Here is an 8346-nt window from a genome sequence, read left to right as displayed (position 1 = left end):
TATTGATTGAATCCCTTTTGATACATTTTAACCTGTAATTTTCAGTGCTGCTTGCCAAGTCCATCTTCGAAAGTAATGTCTCCTTTGTGCATGTGACCATAGGATCTGTGGAGAGTCATTCTTGAGAGCATCACTATTTAGCAAAACCAGTGCACAGGATTACTGCCTGCCTCTATCCTTTCACTATTGAGGCAAATTGTCAATAACATATTCTGAAATAAAGTATGCCTGTATTATTAATCAAGTCTTGGGAACTAATTCTAACACCACATCCCTGAACTTGGTGAATTTGGCTGGCAGTAAATCAGATATAGCACTGAACCTGGCTGAATGTGGCTGTGGTGTATCTGCCCTGTTGTGGAAACAGGAGCATGATTCAGACAATTACAGGAAGGAAGCATTCCGGCCCAGCTTAACCTTTACATAATAAAAACAGCTATTTAGGAGTGGATGAAACCTTTATTTTTAGAGGCTGTCTGATCTGGTACAGTTTCAAGTTCCTCTCTATCTTTCCAGCAACAGTGCTTGTTGAAATACTCCCACTGGGCGAAAAGGTTCCATGTCAGGGGACATCTTTATATAACCCGTTGATATTCTACAGAATACAGACCATTTCCAATGCAGATTTTGAGTTTTGTGACACATTTTTGTCTTTTAAAAATACACCACCGTTCAAAAGGTTTGGAGTCACTTAGAAATGTCCTTGTTTTCGAAAATACAAATAAAAAATGTGTCCATTTAAAATAACGTCACATTGATCAGAAATACAGTGTAGACATTGTTAATGTTGTAAATGGCTATTGTAGCTGGAAACGGCTGATTTTTAATGGAATATCTACATAGGCGTACAGAGGCTCATTATTAGCAACCATCGGTCCTGTGTTCCAATGGCACGTTGTGTTTGCTAATCCAAGTTTATCATTTTAAAAGGCTAATTGATCATTAGAAAACCCTTTTGCAATTATGTTAGCACAGCTGAAAACTGTTGTGCTGATTAAAGAAGCAATAAAACTGGCCTTCTTGAGACTAGTTGAGTATCTGGAGCATCAGCAATTGTCGGTTCGATTACAGGATCAAAATGGCCAGAAACAAATAACTTTCTTCTGAAACTCATCAGTCTATTCTTGTTCTGAGAAATGAAGGCTATTCCATGCGAGAAATTGCCAAGAAACTGAAGATCTCGTACAACGCCTGTGTACTACTCCCTTCACAGAACAGCGCAAACTGTCTCTAACCAGAATAGAAAGAGGAGTGTGAGGCCCGGTGCACAACTGAGCAAGAGGACAAATACATTAGAATGTCTAGTTTGAGAAACAGACGCCTCACAGGTCCTCAACTGGCAGCTTCATTAAATAGTACCCGCAAAACACCAGTCTTAACATCAACAGTGAAGAAGCGACTTCTAGGCAGAGTTGCAAAGAAAAAGCCATATCTCAGACTGACCAATAAAAATAAAAGATGGGCAAAAGAACACAGACAATGGACTTTTTCTTTGTAACTCAAGAAGGTCAGCATCCTGGAGTCGCCTCTTCACTGTTGACGTTGAAACTGGTATTTTGCGGGTACTATTTGATGAAGCTGCCAGTTGAGGACCTTTGAGGCGCCTGTTTCTCAAACTAGACACTCTAATGTATTTGTCCTCTTGCTCAGTTGTGCACCAGGGCCTCCAACTCCTCTTTCTATTCTGGTTAGAGACAGTTTGCGCTGTTCTGTGAAGGGAGTAGTACACAGCGTTGTACGAGATCTTCAGTTTCTTGGCAATTTCTCGCATGGAATAACCTTCATTTCTCAGAACAAGAATAGACTGACGAGTTTCAGAAGAAAGTTATTTGTTTCTGGCCATTTTGAGCCTGTAATCGAACCCACAATTGCTGATGCTCCAGATACTCAACTAGTCTCAAGAAGGCCAGTTTTATTGCTTCTTTAATCAGCACAATAGTTTTCAGCTGTGCTAACATAATTGCAAAAGGGTTTTCTAATGATCAATTTGCCTTTTAAAATGATAAACTTGGATTAGCAAACACAACGTGCCATTGGAACACAGGACCGATGGTTGCTGATAATGGGCCTCTGTACACCTATGTAGATATTCCATTAAAAATCAGCCATTTCCAGTTACAATAGCCATTTACAACATTAATAATGTCTACACTGTATTTCTGATCAATTTGATGTTATTTTAATGGACAAAAAAATTGCTTTTCTTTCGAAAACAAGGACATTTTTAAGTGACCCCAAACTTTTGAACGGTGGTGTACATGATAGTAGGATTACTCCGAATATCACATATCGACATTTCCTACGGCCGGATATGGACTAATTTAATATCCTGCGATATAAAACATCCTATTTTCTCTCTTCATGCTCAATAATTTGACATATATGAAATTCATATTTTTTTTCATGCACAAATCAGTTTTGGATTCCCTCCGGATATCATACATGGTATGTCTGGATATTGACTCATTAGATATCCTGAGATAGGCCTATCTTATTTTCTCTATATGAAGACAAATACTGACAGTAGGCCTACACAGTATGTTTTCTCAGCACATACAGTGCATATGCTCTTGACTTAGGTCTATATCAGGATCTTGATGTGAATTTTGATATGCTAAATAAGGACAATTTCTGGTGCTTATTTGAGTTTTGAGGACATGCTCAATAATTTCACCAATATTAAATCCATATAATTATTTCAGACAATAGCAAATTTTTGTATTCCCTCTGGATAAAGTCACTGCAAACCGCAAGCTAAAAGCGCTGTAACTGGTTGCCTAGCAACAAGCATCAGGTATTTTCTGCTGTGGAGTTCCAACTGTCATTTTTTAATTTGGGTGCCACAAATGAGTGTTTAAATGGTGTGTGGTCGAACTGCCAACTGAGAAACAATGACGTGAGAAGCCGTACAGAAAATACCTCAAAGAAGTTAACGCTAAAGTGAGTACCTAATTTGAGATGTTTTTTTTTATCTTAGTAATTAGAATCAAGAACATTAGCTAGCTAATTTGGCCAGCAGCCAGTAGGGCTAGCTAGCTAACTAGCTAACAAATACCGAAGTTGCCTTTCCTTCTGGGATTCTTTTTTTCACCCCCTATCAAGCCTCAAGGTGACAGCTAACGTTTCAAAATGTTTAGGCATATTTTGTATTACTGGTTAATATAAGCTAGCTAGCTAACTAGCAACTTGGCTATCTCGCTAGCTTGTTCCAGTTAGTTTTCTTGTCTTGAATGAAGCAGGTAGAGTAGCTACTTTGTGGCATGGTCATGTGAAATGACAATATTTTCTTGCAATATCGACACAAGTTTGATTCATGATTTATGCATTGACAGTTGAGTGGATCACATGCCAACACTACCGTCACGATGGGTCTGGACTGCGAGGGACCGGCGCCGCTGACAACCCAATCTGCACCCATCGCATCCATCGTCCATAACAAACAGGGCAGGTAGGGGTATTAAGGGTGTGCAACTTTCATTTAATTGTTAAATAAAATATTTTTTTTAGCAAAGATTAGTCTACGTTTGCATCTTTACAGAAAACGTGTTGTGATCGGAGCTCTGGATTTACTCTGCTGCATTTTTTAAACAGAAATAGCAGAGATGTGCTTTCGAAATAGCAACTTGGATTAAATATGGCAATGTTTGCCTTTCAGTGCCTTGTATAGCCTACTACTGAATATGAAGCAACTGTATGCTCAGATATGTCACCTTCATGTGAAGAAGCATGATGATTTTCAGTGCCTGAACAGGTAAAATAATTTGGGCGCTGGACATTTCATATGTGTCTGATTTAGCCCATTTTCGATCAGACACACAAGGATGAATATTACATATCATGTAAGGATATCTATTGAAATTATACAGCTAGCTAAATAATACAGATAAATGATCAGGTAATGTTAGAATATTCTACAAATATGTATCAGGTGCATGTCTTGAACGTATCTCACCCCAGATATCTCCCTAGACTCATACCGTAGCAGGGAGATTTCTGAGGTCCGGATTGGATGCATGTAGAAACTGTCCCATTATGGAGAATATCTAGCTCTATATATGAAATTAAGGACATGCGGATCTGGAGCACGTCTACTCCTTATATCTAGTAAAATGTCAGATATCCGGAAATACATAGATAAAGGTATCCCCTGATATTGACCCTTTCTGTCCAGTGTCCCAGCAACAGTGCTTGTTGAAATATTCCCAGCTCATCTTGTTGAAATACTCCCAGCTCATCTTGTTGAAATACTCCCAGCTCATCTGACTGAAAACGGGGTCACGTGAATCTAAAAACAGACAGGGATTCTCTAACAGTGAGTGATTCTCTCTCTCTCTCTCTCTCTCTCTCTCTCTCTCTCTCTCTCTCTCTCTCTCTCTCTCTCTCTCTCTCTCTCTCTCTCTCTCTCTCTCTCTCTCTCTCTCTCTCTCTCTCTCTCTCTCTCTCTCTCTCTCTCTCTCTCTCTCTCTCTCTCTCTCTCTCTCTCTCTCTCTCTCTCTCTCTCTCTCTCTCTCTCTCTCTCTCTCTCTCTCTCTCTCTCTCTCTCTCTCTCTCTCTCTCTCTCTCTCTCTCTCTCTCTCTCCTGTCTCACATGACACGGGCAACATGACAGCTGGTCGCTGGTGGAACGTGCATGTGGCGGAGGTCAGGGTGTTATTGACCAGGGAGGATTGTGGGAAATCCCAGAAAGGAGGACGTGATGGTGGCGCAAGGAGGAGATGGGACTTTAGTTTACCCTTGAGAGAACAATGACAAATGACGCACACACAAACACACACACACACACACACACACACACACACACACACACACACACAGAGTGGTAACATCAAGACCTCCAAGGGCAAATAGTTTACAGGTCAGTAAGTCTCCAATGTTACTGTAAATTCCAAATAAACTTTGGTTTAACAGTATATTACTGTAAAGAAGTGCTTTCTTTACAGTAATGTATTGTTAAACCAAACTTTCTTTGGAATTTACAGTAACATACTGTACCTTTTTTACAGTAACTGACAGGTAACTGGCTGCCAGTAAGTTACCGTAAAAGAAAGTTACGTTTTTTTTTACAGTGCAACGGTGGGAGAGCTGACGTAGGTCAGTGTCCGGCCAGCATTCACCGGCCTGTCTCCGCTTGTAAACAGGTCCTCCTCTGTCAACGTCACACGCACACACGCAAACACAAACACACAAACACACACACAGTCCCACAACAGCTGGTTCTGCCTATTGTTCTCTGTTCATGGAGAGAGCATCACCAGCCAGTCAACCGCTGAGTGACACCTCAATGAGGTCCCCAGGGCCATACACCACCATGTGTGTGTATGTGCGTGTGTATATGTATGTGTGTGTGTGTATGTGTGTGTATGTGTGTACGTGTACGTGTGTGTGTGTGCGTGTACGTGTGTGTGTGTGTGCGTGTGTGTACATGTGTGTGTGTGTGCGTGCCTGTGTGTGTCACCTCCCTCACACTATTCATCTCAACCCATCACAAATGCGTGCAAATCTTCACTACTTTACATGAAGCCGGTTGGATTGTCATAACAAACCTTCACTACTGTACACAAAGCCTGTTGGATTGTCATAACAAACTTTCACTACTATACATGAAGCCGGTTGGATTGTCATAACAACCCTTCACTACTGTACACAAAGCCTGTTGGATTGTCATAACAAACTTTCACTACTATACATGAAGCCGGTTGGATTGTCATAACAAACCTTCACTACTGTACACAAAGCCTGTTGGATTGTCATAACAACCCTTCACTACTATACATGAAGCCGGTTGGATTGTCATAACAACCCTTCACTACTGTACATGAAGCCGGTTGGATTGTCATAACAACCCTTCACTACTGTACACAAAGCCTGTTGGATTGTCATAACAAACTTTCACTACTGTACACAAAGCCTGTTGGATTGTCATAACAACCCTTCACTACTATACATGAAGCCGGTTGGATTGTCATAACAACCCTTCACTACTGTACATGAAGCCGGTTGGATTGTCATAACAACCCTTCACTACTGTACATGAAGCCGGTTGGATTGTCATAACAACCCTTCACTACTGTACATGAAGCCGGTTGGATTGTCATAACAACCCTTCACTACTGTACATGAAGCCTGTTGGATTGTCATAACAACCCTTCACTACTGTACATGAAGCCTGTTGGATTGTCATAACAACCCTTCACTACTGTACATGAAGCCGGTTGGATTGTCATAACAACCCTTCACTACTGTACATGAAGCCGGTTGGATTGTCATAACAACCCTGATGTTGTACATAAACAAAAACAGAGATGTTAGCTGGGATACCACAAGCACAAACCTTACCACTGCATGCACGTGTGCAATACATTTGACTATGGGCCATAATCTTCTGCAATCATCATTGCAATTTGCAACACATACTTTGTAAATACTCTTAATTATACTGTAGACAAGCAATGTACTTCATGTGTAGGTCATGAGTTGAAAACTGACATCGAAATGCAAACATGTCAAAAACAAAATGACAGGAGTGATACACACTCATACCATCCTTGATTGATAGCTTTCTGTCCTTAACCCCCAGTCCCGGCATATGTGGGTGAGTTTGCAGCTGCCCAGACAATATTTTCAATATTGAGTTATTTTCTCGGCTCGTTTCAAAAATAGTCAAACACAGTCTTAGCCCACGAGTAAACAGCGTGTGTCACACGTGTATCTAGTCCAGGATACCCTGTGCTGCACACTACCCCATTTCTTCATTCTCATTACCTCTCGCCGTAAAGTGTTTTCTCCAAGGATGCGTCCCAGATTTCATGCACTACTTTTGACCAGAGCCCCGGTGAAAAGCAATGCATTGTAAAGGGAATATGTCACCATTTGGGATGAAGCCCAAGGCTCTCCATCTCTATTCCTCGGCTCAGTGCTGATGAATGAGATGTGTGTCAGTGGGGAGATGTTTGCGGGAAGCTGTTACATGTCAGTGGGGATGGGTATCGTGTATTTTTCGTCTTCAGATCTGTCATTGGCAGACATTAGAAGAAGGTCAGCTCTGTCATTATGGTTGTTTGGTCCGTGTCAGGATGACTCAAGGCAATCACACAGACACTGGCGTGGAGTTGATGACCTCGCAGTACAGCCTACTGTGGCCATTTTGCTAACAGTATGCAATATGGCAGCACCCAAAATAGCCTCCTATTCCCTATATACTGTAGTGCACTACCTTTTGGCAAGTGGCTCTGGTCAAAAGTAGTGCACTACATAGGGAATAGGGTGCCATATTAGATGCAGCCTATGTAATGGTAGAACAACAGCAGGTGGTGTTGTTCTGTATCCCACACAAGGGCAGGCCGGGCGCACAGGGGAGCATAGGACACTGCATCTCTCTGCTGGCAAGCTCAAGTGCTCAACTGTGGGAAAGGTGTGAGCAAAGCAATAGATTCTGTTCTATTGTTCCGCTGCCAGGGCCTGACTGAACTGTACTGTGTGGTGTTCGTCTGTTCTCTTTTTTTTTTTTCTAAATCTATTTATTTCCCCAAAGGAAACTGCCACAATTATTCCCACCCACTTAGAGCTGAGTAGTGTTACTGACGCATGGGAGTCCATTCATAAGATCATCCTTTGACATCAATAACTCCGACTGACAGAATCACATGCTCACTCATACAATCAATATCACACTCAAACCAAGCTTTCTCTCTCATTCAGACCTAACAACAACAACAGCCTTAATTCATGGTAGTCTATATAACTATACATTCATTCCAAGCTCAGCATCTTGGTGCTTACAAATGTTTTTTAACTTCTCCATTTCTATCTTACTAAACTGATCTATCTTATGTTTCCTCTTTAGATGGTTCACTTAGTTGGGTTATTGAGCTATGATCCACTAAGTCAGATCAGAAGACTGGAGTAGAGGTGTGGCTTTCAGATAGTTATTTTTGGCCACCTGTTAGAGTAAATGTCATTTGGTTAATCTGTTCTGTTGTATTGTCAACACAAAGTTAAGGTTGAGCACTGACACGTTTGTAGCTTAATGAGGCTTACACAAGTTGAGTTCCTTAAGTACCTATGCGTATCCCAATGTTGGGATAGTTCCCACTTTGTTATGATATTTAAATAGTAATGTTATTAATTGTATATTAAAATATGTAATGTGAAAAAATGTTAAAGGGACATTTAAATGTACAGTGTGTTACAGGTTTTGTTTTTCGGTGTACGTTTGAGGTTGGACTTTAGCACGTACAGCTCGTTAGCATGTCGTGCGCACTAATTGGTGTCACCTCATTAGTCAGTATGTGCTGGTTGCCATCTCGTTACTGGGAAGGTGTTTCACCTGAGCTATTTAAGAGTGGC

General features: G+C 41.1%; 1 long non-coding RNA gene across 1 annotated transcript; it reads left to right on the top strand.

Annotated features, from left to right (window-relative positions):
* Window positions 1-2768: 2768 nt before the first annotated feature.
* LOC121547907 lies at window positions 2769-4844 on the top strand. Its single transcript, XR_005996564.2, has 3 exons — window positions 2769-2940; window positions 3333-3448; window positions 4610-4844. It is a non-coding gene; the product is annotated as an uncharacterized LOC121547907 (long non-coding RNA).
* The last annotated feature ends 3502 nt before the right edge of the window (window positions 4845-8346 follow it).

The sequence above is a fragment of the Coregonus clupeaformis genome, chromosome 31, assembly GCF_020615455.1.
Source record: "Coregonus clupeaformis isolate EN_2021a chromosome 31, ASM2061545v1, whole genome shotgun sequence".
NCBI classification, from domain to species: Eukaryota; Metazoa; Chordata; class Actinopteri; order Salmoniformes; family Salmonidae; genus Coregonus; species Coregonus clupeaformis.
Note: the sequence above shows the minus strand (reverse complement) of the source record. Positions and strands in the feature narration are given on the sequence as shown.